The sequence below is a fragment of the Vicugna pacos genome, chromosome 19 (assembly GCF_048564905.1).
Source record: "Vicugna pacos chromosome 19, VicPac4, whole genome shotgun sequence".
Lineage (NCBI taxonomy): Eukaryota > Metazoa > Chordata > Mammalia > Artiodactyla > Camelidae > Vicugna > Vicugna pacos.
The window spans coordinates 35,871,537-35,888,590 of record NC_133005.1 but is presented as its reverse complement, the minus strand read 5'-3'; the positions used below and the strand labels follow the sequence as shown (position 1 = coordinate 35,888,590).

The 17,054-nt window shown below is 48.4% G+C and overlaps 1 long non-coding RNA gene across 4 annotated transcripts in view; it reads left to right on the top strand.

Annotated features, from left to right (window-relative positions):
- The first annotated feature begins 4,068 nt into the window (after window positions 1-4,068).
- Window positions 4,069-17,054, top strand: part of LOC140687451 (uncharacterized) — a 44,484-nt gene continuing 31,498 nt past the window's right edge. The window contains exons 1-5 of one of the 4 annotated variants that reach the window (XR_012061788.1): window positions 4,069-4,241; window positions 7,581-7,675; window positions 8,701-8,850; window positions 8,994-9,059; window positions 15,247-15,784. This is a non-coding gene — a long non-coding RNA (uncharacterized lncRNA). The remainder of the gene's footprint in view (window positions 4,242-7,580; window positions 7,676-8,700; window positions 8,851-8,993; window positions 9,060-15,246; window positions 15,785-17,054) is intronic. The other 3 variants (XR_012061787.1, XR_012061786.1, XR_012061789.1) reach the window with 3 other exon arrangements.

Genomic DNA, 17,054 nt, shown 5'->3' with positions numbered 1-17,054 from the left:
AAAGAGGCAGTCCCTTTCCTTGAGGGTGTGAGGGAGGCCGGGAGCTTCCTGTAGCACTGCCTAGGGTGGGCTTGTGGGGAATAAAGTCAAGAGAATGGAAGGTAGAGCCAAAAGGAGTGGGGGAGAGAGAGAGAGAAAGAAGAAGGAAGAGGAGGAGGGGGAGGAGGAAGGAGAAAGAGAGAAGAGGACGAAGAGCAGATTTGTTGGTGTCATTGGGACACCTGGATCCAGCCATGCCTGAAACAGTGATATTCTTGGCCTCTTCAATGCCATAAGCCAACATTTTACCCCTTTTGCTTAGGGTTTCTGTGACCTGTAACTCAATGGCAACATACTTCCTAACACATAGCTCCCCACACCCCAGATGCCCCTTCATTTAGACCCTGCTCTGACCTCACAGGATCAGCAGGATCAGCAGGATCAAGCCCCAGCTTTCCATCTTGGTACTTGGGCTCCTCACAGCCAGACCCATCCTCCTTTATCTCTGACCGAGCTTGAAAAAAACAGTGGAAAAGAAACAACACAGATGTCCTTCATGGATGAACAGTTAACCAAACTCTAGCATATATACCATGGAGTATGACTCAGCCATTAAGACAGAATGAATTACTGATATGTGCAACAGCCCTGCTGGATCTCAGGACCATTATGGTGAATGAAAAAGACAATTGCAAAATGTTACAAATTGTGTGATTCCATTACATAACATTCTTGAAATGACAAAACGATAGAGATGGAGAATACATTAGTGGTTGCCAGACGATACAAACATGACAGGGTTAGGAATGGAGTGGGTGTGACTATAAAGGAACAGCACAAGGGACTTCCTTTATCATGAAGGGACCATCCTGCAGCTTGATGGCTGTGGTGCATACATGAGCCTTTACTTGCGATAAAATTGCACAGGACTATATGCACATGTGCTTGCTTGCATGCACACACACACACATACACACACTAGTGCATGTAAACAATGATTAAACTGAATAAGGTCTGTGGTCCTGTTAACAGTACTGTACCAAGATCAGTTCCCCAGCTCTGATATGGAATTACAGCAATATAAGATGTCACCATGGGGGAATTATGGGAAGGGGACACAAGACTCTATGTAACATTATTTGCAGCTTCCCATGAGTCTATAATTACTTTAGAATTAAACATTGAAAAATTCCAATGAAATATGACTACTTCCCATCCTTCAGCCATTCCCGCCCCTTTCCAAGATCGTGGTCCCTATTCTTGAGTTTATGCCTCCTGGGAAACCCTTACCACCCCCTTGTATGCATTCCCCCCAAAAGATGTTTAACTTTGTGTTTTAAAGTATGGGCATTGGTTTGGGTGACAACAATCCTGATTTTTCTGAGACTCAAAGGGTTTCTGGAATGTGGGACTTTGTGTTTTCAAGCTGGGACAGTCCTGGGCAAGCTGGGATGAATTAATCACTCTAGCTTTGTGTAAGTCAGTTGGACCAGGGTTTAAGTCCCAATTCTGCTGCTTACGAGCTGTGTGACCTTGTGAAAAATACTAGATGCTGCTGTTCTTCAGTTCCCTCATCTATAAACTGGAAATAATAAGACTCTGCTGAATAGGATTGTCCTTAGGAGTCAATGAGGTCATACACGTGAATGCTGACACAGGACCTGGCATGTAATATGTGCTCATTAAATCAGAAGCCTTCATTACTTCTTGGCTACTCAGCAGACAGAGCCCTCCTCTGCCCCTCAGGGAGCGCCCCCAGTGCCCTGGGCTCTGCTCAATCTCCCGGGGCAGACACCCTATGCTGCATCAATAGTTAAAACACATGAACATACACACTGGGACTTAATAAAACACATTGTTACACAAATTTATTTTATGTAATAAAACATATACAGCACTTGAAAATACAATTCTCTGGCCCATAAATTTGACCTACAACTTGCATATGAGCTGGAACAGACATCAAACATTTCATTAACATTTGTTTGTTTGCCCTCTTAGAACTTAGAACAAGGTCTGGTGACACCTGTCACTTTCGGCCGAGTGATCTAGTTCCCTATAGACATGTCTGTCACTCCCCTCCACCAACCCCAGCTTTGATCTGCATTCCTGGAATCTGGCATTTATCCCAGTTTCCTCTCCAGTCAACTCTGACCCTGACAAGGTGCTTTCCATCTGCTCAGGACTCAGGGGAGTCACCTATTTGATAAATATTTTTGGAGCATTTGCTGTTTTTCATACCCACCCCATTCCCCAGACCAGAATGTACCTCCACAAGGCAGGGTTTTTGTCTGTCTGGTTTACTGCTGTATCCCCAGGGCCTAGACTGTGGCTGGTGCCCAAGAGATGTTCAACAGATGTTTGTGGATTGAATTGTGAAGGAGATAAACAGCAGTGATATTGGCCTGCAGGGGGATAAAGGGGAAGTCACATCTGAGCTTGCAACATGCAAAATAAGAAAGAGCCAACAGGAAAAGATGTGGGAAACAGCAAGTGCAAAGGGCCTGGGGCAGGATTGAACTTGATGAGTTGGAGGAACAACAAGGAGGTTGGTGTGGCTGCATCAGAGTGAGCCAGAGGGAGACAGGAGGAAGATGAATCTGACAGGTGGCCAGATCATGCAGGGCTTTGGAGGCCATGCTGAGGAGTTTAGATTTTATTCTAAGAGCAATGGGGAGCCATTGACGTTTTCAGAGCAGAGGGTGACATGATTCAATTTATATTTCTAAAGCTCACTCTTGACTGCAGTGTGTTGAATGAATAGGGGCTGAGTGGAAGCCAGAACACCAGGGAGGAGGCTGTTATAATTACCCAGGAAGGCCAGGATGGGTGATGGGCTCAGCCCAGGGATGCAGTGGTGGTGGAGAAACGTGGGTGGACTGAGGACACGCTCTGGAGATAGACTGGGGATTCCAGCTTGGTTGAGAAGGGATTTGGCAACAGCGAGGTGTGACTTTGCCTGGAAATTCTCTTGGTTCCTGAACATATTTCCCTTGGGAACTTGCGGGGGAATGAGATACAATTTTAATAGTACCTTCAAATCCCCACTTCCTCCAAGAGGCTCCAGGGGTCTTAACTCTTGGGCTTTCCTGCTGGGCTTCATGCTTCTAAGGTTGTTCTTTATTCTGAGTTCCCATAAAGCTCATGTTTAGTTTTGCTAATTGATATAAATGACTTGCCTTTGCTGTTGTACGTCAGTGCTGTGCACTTTCATATTAATTGATTTGAAAGAGGAAAATTAAGTGCTTCAATTTACCATCTTTCCAGATGACAAAATGGGAAAGAAGAAATTTACTCAGCTGAAAGAGAGGAGCTATGAGACCTGAAATTTCCTTTGGAGGGGGAGACAGAGGCTGCCCTGGGGAAGGGTCTGAACTCCTTAAAGAAGTAACCCCAGGGGAGAGGAGGGATGGTGGGGATGAGGACAGAGCCCACCAGCACCTCCAGCAGCCCTTCTTATACATGAAGAGTTTAAAAAAGTTAAAGTGCTTTTCAAGGACTGGATTTCCTTTAACTACACAGCTGCTCTGCCTGTGGGTCAGACAGACAGGTGTGCAGCCATTGTCAGTGACAGGAAGCCCAATGCCCACATATGTGAGTGAAAAAGGAATGTATGGATGGACTCATAGAACTGAAAAGGCCCGAGGATGGTGCTAGCCTCAGGTAGGGCTGGATCCAGGAGCTCTAGTCAGTTTCGTCCCCGCTCTTCCTGCTGGAGGAAGATGCCACTTTCAGTGCAGCAACTCTGGAAGGAAGATGTTCTCTTCCTGGTGGTGTCACTGACTGTCCTGAGTCCATTCCCAATGAGGGTCCTTCTGCCTGGTGTCGTTGAGCCAACAAGACCGAGGTTGGTTCAGAAGCAAAGGAAAGCTTTATTCTTTGATCAAAGAATCCAGAGGTGTGAGCTCCGCCTCTAGAGCACATGCTCTCCCCCACCCGCCACAGGCTGTGGGCGGGGCTGCTCTGGGGGATCTCTAGGCGGGACGGGGAGGGGGGTGGAGTTCTCGCGGGGCTGGCGCAGCCGTGCTGCCCGAGGCTCCTGGTCGCAGTGCCGGGCGCAGCGCCTCTGCACACGGCCCGCCGCCGCCATCTTGGATTGAGTGTCGCTCCCGGCTTCTGCACACGGACCCTCCCCACCCCCACAGCTGAGGTGCCATCGCTGACACTTCCCACCAGGACTCCAGCCTTCCAGGTGAGAGCCCTGTGCACGCGGCAGCCTGTGAGCAAGTGCAACCAGACTAAGAACAAAGGAAAGGAAGAAGGTTAGACCTTGTTTTATTACCAGAGTCTGTTTTTATTTCTTGGGAATTGTTAACGGGCTTTGCTGGTAACAGTGGCACCTGCGGAGTTCTCAGGAGCCACCTGATTGGACCAACCTGGTCACATGCCCATCTCTGACCAAACGCTGGGGTCAAGCTGGTGGTGTTTGCTCCTGGCAGGGCTAGCCCCAAGGACCTTGGTGTCAGTTAGAAAAGGTGCCCCTTTCTCTTGGGAGAAGCAGCTGTGGTCCAGGACACAGGCTGGGGGGGGGGGGGCAGGAATTTCAGCCCCTTCTGCAGGTACAGCCTGCCCAGGTGTAGCCGGGGTCCTGGATGTGCCGACTGCCAGGCCTGGATCACAGACCCCACATGCAGTGGGTGTGGGGCTCCCCAACTCATAGCTCATGAGCCCAGAGTGCAGGACAGAGATTCCCCAAAGGACAGTTGGGGTGCTGTGCCCAGAAGGGACAGTTCATTCCTTTGTTAATATATTTCTATAAAGCACCCACTGCGTGCCGGGGCTGTGCAGTGAAGACAGTGGACTGAGATCCCTGCCCTCATGGAACTTCCAGCCTCGTTTGGGGGATGAGACAAAACAGAAATCCACGAATGTATTAGTTACACATAATCACGACCACAGCGCTGTGGAGACAAGAAAGCAGGACAGGGGGACGGGTGTGCAGTGTCAGAGGCAGCCGTGAACGGCCTCACTGACAAGGTGATGCTTGAGTGAAAACTACAGGAGGTGATTCACATGGATGCTCAGGAAAGAGAGCTCCCGGAAGAAGAAAAAGGCAGTGCAAAGGCCCTGAGGTGGCAGGTTGCAGGGCAGCGGGGTGGGGCCAGTAGACTAGGCCTTATGGGTCCTTTTGAAGACATTGGGTTTTTACTATGAGTGAGGTGGAGCCACTGCAGAGTTTGAGCCGAGGAGGGGCGGGACCTGACTTAGATTCTGGGAGGTGACTGCCCTGCAGGTGGTAAAGGGACCGTACACCCTCCCTGATCTCCTGGAGCCCCTGATCCAGGCCAGGGTGGGCACGGGGACTGACCTGGATAAATGAGCACAGAATCTATTTTTCAAGGGGTCACGTGCCCTGTGTACCTCTCCTCCCCCTCCCAGTCACATTCTGCTCTCCAGGAAGCTGCCTCTGACTCTCCTTGTCTAGAGCCACTGACTGGGCCTGGCAGAGCAGCTGGGCAGGACCCGTGTGGTCCATGGAAGGAGGGCTGTGAGCTGGGTGCTCAGCTCCCCATGGTCCTCTGAGCCCGGGCCATCCTGGGGGTGGGGGAGGGACTCAGCACTGCCCTGTCTTCCTGGAAAAGCCCCTCAGCCTGCCTGGTCCCCAGCCCTCCTGAAGCAGCACCCCCTTCCATGGGTCTGCCTGGTCCCACCACTTAGATGTCCCCAGGGCAAACTCTGGGCTCTAATAGTTGGGATTCTTCTGGTTGCAAGTGACAAATTCAATTCCAACAGGCTTAAGTGAAAAAAGAAAATTTACCGTCTCAGGTAATTAAAAGTCAGGGGTGTTGGGCTTCTGACCCAGCCGGATCCAGGGACTCCCACAACTTAATTGTGACCCGGTCTGTCTCCATGTCTGGGCTCTGCTTTCCCCGGGGTTGGCTTCACTCCCAAGCTGTCTCTGTGGGGTGACGAAGATGACCACCAGCAGCTCCGGCAGCCGCGTAGCACAGAGAGAGTCTCTTCCCGCCAAATCCAGCAAGGGCCCCAGGGCAGGCCCTTGTTGCCTGTTTGGGGTCACACGTCCATCCCACAGCCGGTCAGAGCATCCAGGAGGGTGGATGAGGCGGCTTGGTCACGCCTGGGTCACATATGCCCACGCTGGTGCTGGGAACTGGGGTCGCCGTGCCCAGTCCACACAGCGGCTCAGTGTGAGGGAGGCCTGGTCCACAGTGGGAAATCAAAGGTGGTCAGGGATGGACACACAGACACAGAAATCATGGAAGTCACTGTGGTTCCTTACCTCAGAGCAGGAGAGGGAGTCTGGGAGGTAGGAGTGTGGGGAGGGAGGAGGGGAGGGAGTGAGGGGCTAGGAGGGCACTGGCTTCCCTCAGAGCTCCTCCTGCGATCCCGCCAACACGCCTGGGTGCAGATCCGCACCTCTTCCCCAAATGACATTCCTGCCCGAGCACATGCCCATAGGGATGCTGTGGATACACACGTGTGAACCTGTACTCACATTTGTACACAGCCATGCAGCCATGCGTGTGTGCGCACACATGCAGAGCATTTTCCTACCAGCTCACACACACTTGTGGACACCCTGTCTGTAACAGCTGTGTGCACAACGCCCTACTGTGTACATCCACTCTCACATATGGGGCACTGAATCACTGATTCTGAGCCCAGACCATTTGGATCCAGATCCCAGCACCAAACTGTGTGATTTGGGTCATCTGACTTAAAGCCTCTTCCTCGTTTTCCTTAACCCTAAGAACCTATCTCAAAGCTGTTGTATTACGTGAGTTAATATGTGGAAAGTGCTTAGAAGAATGTCTCACAAACAGTAGGCACTTTACAAACACTAGTCATAATCACAGTCCCACGCACATGTCCACACACTCACTTCCACACACGTGCCCCCTGTGAGCACCTGCCTGCACGCATCTGCACTTCCCACACCTGCACCGACACCAGCCCAGGCAGTACACACACGGAGATGCATGTTCACATGTGTACAAAATGGCAAGCCCAGACTGCACACTTGCACCTGTGCACATTACTCATGCAGATCAGAACCCACACGTGCACACGTGCACCCATGTGGACATGCACTCCCATGCACACCCAATGCCATGTGCACAAACATGCATGTCCCCATGCACATGTATGCCACATGCATTATACACGTGTCCACATGCATACATATACCCATGCATACATGCATACCATAATCTGTGTCCCTCATGCACACATGTATTCATGAGCACTATACCCCCACAAGCACACACACATCCCTCCTCTCTGCACAAGGTCAACGCCTTCCTCCCCTCCCTCTCAGATTCAACACAATGTGCTGTATGTCTGCGTCTCACTAGGAGCCTCACCAGAGGGAGGTCACCATACTGAAAATATCAAGTGTATGTATCCCATGACCTAGCTAGTCCAACCTCTGCCACAGTTTATCCTGGGGAAAATTTTACCCACGTGGACATGGAAATATGAGAATGCTCATTGCAGCCATGCTCATAATAGCAAAAAATTGCAATTGACCTAAATATCCCTCAACAGAAGAACGACTAAACAAATACGGTTTTCTCCAAACGAAGAATACTGTACTGTGATTTAACAGAATTTTTAGATCTTTTTTTTTACTATCATAGAAACATCTTCAAGATATGACGTTGAGTGAAAGTGAGTTGAAGAATGAAAACAAGTTGAAGAATAACACAGTTTGATACCGTTTGCATGAAATAAGGTAAAGTATGTCCTTTTTATGTGCTCATATTTATATGGGAAAGTATATGAAAAAGTATCTAGAAAGATGCATTCAACAATCACAGTGGTTACTTCCAAGGAGGGGGACCACAGTTGGATAAGAGACATTTGTCCTAAAGAATCAACAAAATAACTGACAAGAAGTGATAAGTGAATTTAGAAAGATCACAGGATAGAAGATCAATAGAAAAAAAATCAATTTAGATTCTATATACCAGCAGTGAACAATTGGGAAATGAAAATTTAAAATGCCGTTTGCAATAGCATCAGAAAACATTAAAAAAAAAAAGCCTAGGGGATATATTTAACCAAATAGACACAAGACCTGTGTTCTAAAAACTACAAACCATTACCAGTAGAAATTAAACATTGAAATAAATGGGAGGATATACTGGTTTCTTGGATCAGAAGACTCAATATTATCATTAAGACAGCAGTTCTCCCCAAGCCGATCTACAGATTCAGTGAAATCCCAACCAAATTCGAGGAGGCATTTTTAGAAACGGATGCGCTGATTATACAATTTAAATGAAAACAAAGGGCCTGGATTAGTCTAAACTTTTTTAAAATAACAAAGTTTGAGGACTTACCGTATCTGATTCCAAGACTTATTATAAAGTGACAGTAATCAAGGTAGGGTGGTATTGGTACAAGGAAAGAGACACAGATCAGTGGGATGGGGGACAGACTCCACAAATACACCACTCGTATATACTCAGTGGATGTTCAACAGAGGTGCCCAGGTAATTCGATGGGGAAGAGAAAATCTTTTTGACGAATGAATATTTATATGGAAAAAACGAACTTCACCCCCTTACTCATCCCATATAAAAATTAACTTCAAATGGATTGAAACTCTGGGAGAAAACGTAGGTGGAACTCTGTGAGATACTGAGGGAAGCAAATAATCCACAGCCAGGACATGTTCAGCACTAGCAATTACAAAAGAAAAAAGATAAATTGTGCTTCGTAAACATTGAAAACGCCTGCCTTCTCCTCCCCCAGATATTTTTGAGAAAGGACCTGCGGTGCACAGGTTGCAAAGGCTGTTTCTCTCCCTATGCCCTTGCTCATGTCCGGCCACCCTCTCCTGCAACCACAGCCCTCCCTGGGCTCCTTGTCAGCTTCCTCCCTCGAGTCTTCAGGCCTGGGGAGGTAATGGCTTCCCTCTGCTGCTAATCTTCGGGGCCCTCACCATCCATTCGTGGTTTCCTTAACCTGCTGTCACCTTGTAAACACTCTCTCTATTCCACCCTCCTCAACTTCCGTCTTGAGATTTGCCGTCTGTTTCCTGCTAGGACCCAGCCTGGGGCCGAGGCAGTGGCAGCTGCTGGTAGGAGGCTTGTCTGGAGACACAGCCACAGGTAAGCCAGCGGAGGGAAGTTGAACTTCATACACGGTGGAGACAGAGCAAGGGTCAAAGGAAAGGTTGCCCCTGGGAGTGTTGCCCCCCACTAACCCATCTGGGGTTAATCACGTGGAATAATGATACTAAGGAAACTCAGATAACTGGAATGGACAGAAATGGGGGCTTCTCCATCATATGGGCTTCTGCAGGTCACCTCTTTGTGCTCTGCATCGTTGTTAGAACGAGAATTTTCTAAGTTTGTTTTCGGCCCTCTGTTTCAAGGGGAGGTTGTCTAGTCCTTGGACTACCACAGATGGACTTCTCCCTATCAAGGGCTTACTACTCCATGTCTAGGTTGACAATTTGCTCTGTAGGACAGTTCTTCTCTTTGTCTAGCCTGTGGCTCACATGCTGCAGTGTGATGACTTCCCACTTATTCAGGCTTCGAGAGAATCAAAATGAGCTTTTTCAAAGGGAATCAGAAATTTCCTTCCTTATGACAGTTTTTGACATGTCAGGACAACAGGATTTTTCTTATTGTATATCTTTTTTTCCTTTCTTTGTATTCATTCTTTTAACATCCATGGTGAATTCAGAACCAAAGTCACACATTTTGGAAATGTTAGGTTAACCATAGATGTGCCTTGGCTGCAGGGCTTTTCACAACTTAACATGCTAATGTTCTAAAGAGGAAATTAGAGGGTGCAGCTTTTCCTGGACCCACAGACCAGGGAAACTTTCTCTAGCAGAGCTTTACATGGAGCTAACACCACATGGAACATCCTTGGAAACAAACTGATAGACCCCAGCTCAGTTACTGCATAAACGGAGAAATTGAGATTTGGGACCACGTGACTTGCTACAGTAGGGTTTGCAAAGCAGCTTAATCCCTTTAAATAAAGCAATAGGACAATGACCTGCAAGTAGCATATAGTAACTATTAGTTCCTTCCCTTTTCGTGTCTTTTTCTTGGAGCCTCAGTTTTATCACCTGTCAAATGGGAGCACTAATACTTTTTCTACAGTATCTGTCATGAGACTTTTGGTTATAAATGATGGAAAAACCAACTTAAAATGCTTGCATGAAGGAAACTTACTGGATCATATAAAGCTCAGCTTAATCTCAATACTGCCAGTGTCATCTGGACTCTTTATCTCCATACTGATTTTATGCTAAGGCAGACCTTGCCCTGGGAGCAGCAGGGATGACCCCCAGCAGCCCTGGGCTGATACCCTCCTAGCTTAGCCACCCTAGCAGATGGAAGGCACCTCATTCCCAACATCACTGAAAAGTCCTGGGTCTAACTGCATCTGGGTCACATCCTGAGCTAGTCGCCACAGTCTGGAGAATGGGGTGCTCTGGTTGCTCAGATCTTGATCACATGATTAACATTGACCCAGCTCCCAGGAGTTGCTCATTGACAACAAATAGGTTGCTTAGCAACCAGTTCCTGTCTCTTTTCTGCCATTCAGGACTGGCAAAACCCCGCCAGGGTCCTGATTATTGAATGTTAGCGCTTAGCATCCTTTTTTTTTTTAACTTTATTTTTCATTGAATTTAATGAATGTTAGGACAATGTTAGGTCCAGGTGTGCAGCAAAGCGATTTGTTTCTTAGCCATGGCATTTCCTTGGAGAAAAGGCAAGATGGCAGAGTGATTAAAATAGACAGTGAAGTTCAACGAGCTATGGTTGAAATGCCGACGGTGGCATTTACTCACTGGATTAAATTACTTAATCTCCATGTGACTCAGTTTCCTTGCCTATAAAATGTGGCTGGTAATGCTGTGCGCCTCTTGGGTTGTGAGGGTTAAATGAAGTGATTCATGTAGATGGCTTAGAACAACGCTCACCTGCTGTGGGGGTCAGGGCTCGCTAAAAGTGGGCTAAATGTTAGCAAGTCTGTTGGAGGAGGTGGCATTCATGGCAACCACCAGACCCACTTCATCATGTCCAGTCTACCCCTGGTCTCCCAGGGACCACCCTGCAGCCAGGGGTGTTTCGGTCTGTGTTATCTCTCCAGCCCTTAGTGATCTGGTCAGGTACAGTGCTTGGCACATAGTAGGTGCTCAGTAAATATTTGTTACCTGCAGAATCCAGGGCATCTCGGGTAGAGTCAACCTTTTGCCTGCTCTTCACAAACCAGGAGTCAGTGCGGAGAACTCGTCCTCCCTGAATCTCCAGAGATTGCCTTAGAAACAAAAAGAGCAAAAGCTGGCCGCCGTTGACCTGTCAGACCCTCTTCCATGAGCGCAGGGGAAGCCACCACCTGGTGGATGATCCCTTGCTACAGTCAGCAGCTCCAAATGCTATGTTGGCAAAAGGCAAGCTGCCTGCAAAACCGTTTCTAATTTTTGTCGGACATAAAACCAGGTCTTGAGCACTTACGTTTCCATCCTACTCATTTCAGAGACAATTAGCTGTCGGGTGCCTTTGCCTGGAAGCTCCCTTGCACATCTACTTGTTGGATGCACTCATCCCTGTCCAAATAAGCCAGCAGAAGATTTATGTCAACTCACTATTAAAGTACAATTTTAACAATCCTTTTAAATGACAGTAGCATCTACGCGTAACTAACACTGTATGTTAAGCCTCCCCCAGGGACAGCAACCTGCTTCATTAAAACAGCCGTTAATGAAGAGGCTCTATAAATCAGCAGCTTTTACACAAAAACGCACGATCTAAACTCTTTCTGCAGCTCCACCCTGCTGCTGACAGACAGCTCAGAGGGGAGGTGAGCACCTGGAAGACGTTGCCATGAAGGGCAAAAGAAGCCAGTTTTAAGTATTTTGAGTGAAGCCAGGCCAGCCAACCGAAACTTATTTTCTCCAGCAGTAGCCTCAGGACACATAGAGGAAAACAGACCTAATGTCTTTTCCGTGATCAAACCTTCCTACCGCACTGGGCAGGGCGTGAGGTCACCCTGACACCTCTCTGTGACTTTCAGAGTCACAGAGGTGGGGCCTCCGCAGGCCAGTGGAACTTGGACTCCAGTGCCCAAACACCAGCCTGCCAGCAGCTCAGCGTTTACCGAGATGGACCTTTGCGACGTCTTGGTCCACACTCCTAACCATAGCGTCAGAGAGGCTGAGGTCCAAGAGGGAAAATGTCTTGGCCAACGCTGTAAAATTGCCCAGGGCAAAGTCCAGGTGAGAACTGAGCAGTCCTTATGCTGCTCTCCTGAGGGACTCCTGCTTCCCTTAGTTCACGGGCTGCCCCCCCCGCAAGGAAAGGGGGCACAGTGCACTGCCCATCAGCAAGTGTTCTTTTGTTCTCAGATGTCACTGGGATGCTGCAAAATCAAGAGACCGTAGATGGATGGCTGTGTTGCGAGGACCCTGAGTGGGGTAATTCTCTCCTCAAGGTGAAGGCCATACTCATCTGAGTGTCCCCTTGGGCCTGGGAGAGCCCTGCACCCAGAGAGGCTCACCACAGCCTTGTCTGGATTGAATGAAACCAGTGACAGGAAAGCCACGCCTCCCTGACCAAAGGTCTCATTGTCCACGCTTTCTTCCCTTTCTTAACCTCCTAGTGGCAAAAGCTTAAGGTCTCCAAGTGTCACCCCAAAATAAGGATTTTCATAATCAATTTTAAAATCTGGTGACAATCCGGCCACTTGTTGACCAATAAGCTTATAGACAGTTTCCTCTGAGGTTTCCATACTTCTAAGTGACAGCTCAGGGAGACACGACCACTTCGTGGAGGGAAAGGCAAAGGCATTCAAGGTTTACAATCCACAGAAAGCCACCTTCCAAACAGGAAGCAGGACAAGTTCCTCTCTTTGCTGTGTCTTGGCACCAGTCCTCCCAACCAGACCCTAATTAGGATGGACGGCTGTTCTCCACCCTGGGACTGGAAGGAAGCCTGGGATTATCTCAGCCAAGAAATCTCCAACGCTGAGAAATGTCAGAGCCACCACACGGATGAGCAGAAAAGAAATGATAGGTTTTTCAGGAGCCCCTTGTGCCTTGGCTGTGGCCACTATGAGATAAGGTGCTGGGCTTTGGGAATGCGCAGCGTTGATCTGGTTCCATTTGGAGGTTCAGAAGACTCATCCCCCCGCCTTCTCACCCCTCACCTTCTGCAAGGTACTCAGCTACCTTCCTAACCCTAACCCCTGGGGAGAAGTCCCGACCCCTTTGTAGAAGGAAAGACTTTCAGGCATGGATCTAAGTGTGGTGAGTTACCAGGCTGGGGCTGATGGATGCCGCAGACTGTGAGGGATCCTAAGACCCCATCTACTCTCTGGAACTTATCTTCAGAAACGCTTGCTTAAGGGTGCAAAGAAACATGTATACAGATATTTCCAGCATTATTATTATTATTATTTGTAACAGTGAAAAATAACCTTTCAAATTGGAACAACTCAATAGCCTTTACCAGGAGACTGGTTAAATAGTTCAGTGGTTAAAAACATGGGCTGTCGGTTCAAATCTTGGCTTTATTACGTACTGGCTGTGTGACCTGGAATAAGTTTCTGAAATTCTCTGTGCCTCAGTTTCTCCATCTTTATAATGGGGAGGAGAAAAATCAGTATATTTTAAAGCTTTCCTGGTTTTCTTTGCTCAGCTCTGCATTCCCCGTTAGATTTTCTTAAGCCAGGACATTCTGTTGATTTTCAAGAGCCACTGACGCAAAATTACAATCAGAGCCTAATTTTAAGCTTATTGGAACCACAGATCCTACAGCAAATGTTTATTGCTTCCGAGAGAGAAGAGGCAGTGCTCAGCCATCAACCTGGTGGTTCAGGTTAAAAGATCAGTGTTGCCCTTGCTCTTCTCTTTGCCTCAGTCCCCACCTCCTGCCCTCCAGATACAGATGGAGTCTGTACGATGGTGCTTCTCACTCCTGCCCTGCACGCCCCAGTCCACGCTTCGTTAGCTCCCCTGATAATGACACTGGCTTCCTGTGTGGGCTCCCTGCTTCCACCCTTGTCCCTGTAGTCTGTTCTTCACATGTGGCTGCAGATGCTGTTGGAACCTATGTCAGCACACGTCCCTCCGCCTTGGAGCCCCCTCTCCCACTGTCATCCATTTTAGAATAAAATCTAAATGAATGAAAATAAATAAAAAAATAAATCTCTGACTAGAATAAAATCCTCACCATGGCCTTGTTCAGTCTTTCCAGATTGTCCATCTACAGCAGCCTCCCTGCCACTATCACCATCTGACATCCTTCCCTCCCTTTATTTCCTATTTAGCACTTTTTCTCTTTGAAATTATCACATGTATTCATTTTGTACTGTGATTAACTGTCTTCTCCACTCTTGTAAGATTGTGTCTGTCTTATTCACTTCTGTAGCCCCAGGCCCTGGAATATTGCCTGGCAAAGGAAGTACTCAAAGGATATTTGTTGGAAACATGATTTGGTCTTAACGTCTCTTCTGCTTAAAGCTTTGGGGACAACTAAGTACAATTTTACATGAGGAAAAGGATGAGATGCTATCCTTGTGAATCCAACTGCAATTCCCATGTCTGGGTCTAAATCCACTTACCGGCCTGCTGTGCGTGTCGATACAAGTCTTCTTGCCCCAGGAGCCCGAGGCCCAGCATCGCAGCTCTAGGGAGATGCAGCCTGAGACGTGTGCACAGTCTCCCCGAGAGTCTTCTGCCTCTGTTTCCTCATTTGTCAAAAACAGACATAGAAATGGCCCTGTGTCCTTGAAGAGACTTTCCAGCTCTAGGGGTGTGCGACTGATGCTCAGGTCAAGAGGGCTGGGAGCTGCCACTCGCATCGTCTGCCCTGGGCCAGGTGGGATGGAGCCAGGGAGATGGTCACCGTGAGTCCTGTCCCTGATGCCTTGGTGCCGGTGTGGCACCTCTCGGAGCACCCACAGGCGTTAATGATCTGTCAGCTGGGTTTCTCTGGATCAGCCTCGTTTCCTGCTCTGTGAGCAGTGGCTAGAGAGAAACTGGAGAATTATTCCATCAAATGGAGCCATCACTGGGCTGGTTTTGAAGGAAATCCCTCAGCTCCTTCTTCTGGCCTGGGGCCAGTGTTCTCTCCAGATGCTGAGGAAATCGTTGAAAGGATATGAGACAAATAGATATATTATAAAGCAATTATAGTAAAATGTTAATGGTGGAATGGAGGTGGTGGGTATAAGGTGTTCAGTGTAAAATTTGTTTAAAAATTTTCAAAATAAAATGTCAAGGAAAAGTGACATAACAGTTTCTGGTCCCTTAAATTCTGTTTTTCTTTTTAGTAAGACTTAAAGTGGCTGAACCAGAAGCATGTCCAGGGCACAGCTGATCTGACATCTCATCCACAGCACAGACAGACACCTCTCCTGGTCCCTATTCCCCGTTCATGGTCACACCACTCCTTCTGTCTGTCTTCTCACGGACCTTGGCAGCTGTCTCTGAAAACACCTCATTAGTATGGAGTTCTCAGAAACATCACTCTTGCTTCTGGATTCTTCTGCTGAACCTGCAAATAGGAGCTGGTCTCTGGGTGGTGGAGGAGCCCCAGCCCTACATGGAGAAACCCTCAGGACCTCACTCTTGTCTAGCCAGAAAGACCTCGATTCCCTCTGAGGATCCCCAGGTCGAACAAGAGGAGTGAAGAGGAATTTGACAAGAGGAAAAGTGTCCAGAGACAGAGCAAGGGAGCTAGTTGGATGTGAAAACTTCCATGAGAGACATGAAGAAAGGAAACTGTGGTATTGGGAAGGGGTGTGTGGAGACCCCACCGTGTGCTGCAGCCAGAGACCGTGTAACAGAGGCGAGGACCCTTCCAGGGAGGTGAGTGAGCCCCACCACTGTGTCTTCACCTTGCAATTATTTATCGATGGCCAGTTATGTGCCAGGCAGAGCACTGGGCACTGGGAAGAGCAGGTTCCTGCCCAGGTGACCACTGCCACTTTTCTTCCTTGAAATTCATTTCTCCACCCAACAGCCAGGGTGAGCCAGTTAAAATCCCACCTGACCTCAGGGCCTTTGCACTTGCTGTTCTCTGTGCCTGGACTGCTCTTCCTCAAGTTGTCTGCATGGCTCTCCCCCCTTCCCTCCTTCAGGTCTCAGACGTCACCTTCTCAGTAAGACCCTCCTTGGCTGCTCTATTTAAAATTGCAGCCTCCCTCCCATCCTTGCCTACTCCCTGTCCTCCTTGCCAGCACTTACCACTGCCCCACAAGATACACATTTTATGTGGTTATGGATCTGACCTCATGAGAATTTCTGTCTCAGAGGCATCGTGTGGGCTTTGTTCATGGCTACATCCCCAGCATTAAAATACTGCCTGGCATACAGGAGGTGCTCATGTATGTTTATTGAATAAGAAAAAAAAGTACCTTCCCTCTGTTTTAAAGTATAGTGTATTAATAGAACGTTTGAGGCCAACAGATCAGCAAATCGGTGTCAGTGCAGAGGGAGTTTGTTACAGTTCCCAAGAGAAGCCCGCCACACACAGGGGGCCATGCGAGGAAATGCCTGGTGGGGCAGGGGCAGAGGCAGAGGGAGGGGGGAACTGTGGCCAAGGGCCTCATTGTGGTTTCTGTGGGCAGGAGTGGAGAAAGCGGGGCAAGCAGGCTTAGGACTGTCTAGTTTGAATGGTTTCAGTGGGCTCTGGGCACAGGGCTGTCTCTGGTCATCTGATACCTGGCCCTGGGGTGACTAGGGCAGCTGGATAGTGGTCTGGAGTGTGAGCGCCTGAAAAAGGAGGTGGCTGGGGTATGGGCTCTAGATTGGTTGGTTTGTAGTTGAAAAGTACACTCACAGGCAAGCTGTTGACTATCTCTAGGAACTGGTATCCCCGGGAGGGGCAGTCTCCCCAGAGTCAGCAAGGCCCCAGAAAACAGAAAATAAAAGACAGTCAGTTCACCCTTCTGCTGATAGCACTCCAGTGGTGCTCTGGGCACACGGCTTCTCTCTTATTCTCAGTGTATTACATTTCTGAAGGATGGACGAAGGGCCCAAGCTAAGCCAATCAGCAATATTCCATTGCTATAGCTCAGCACTAACTCAGAGACAGACATGTGGCCCAGATCCAGCCAATGAGACGGAAGTACTCAGG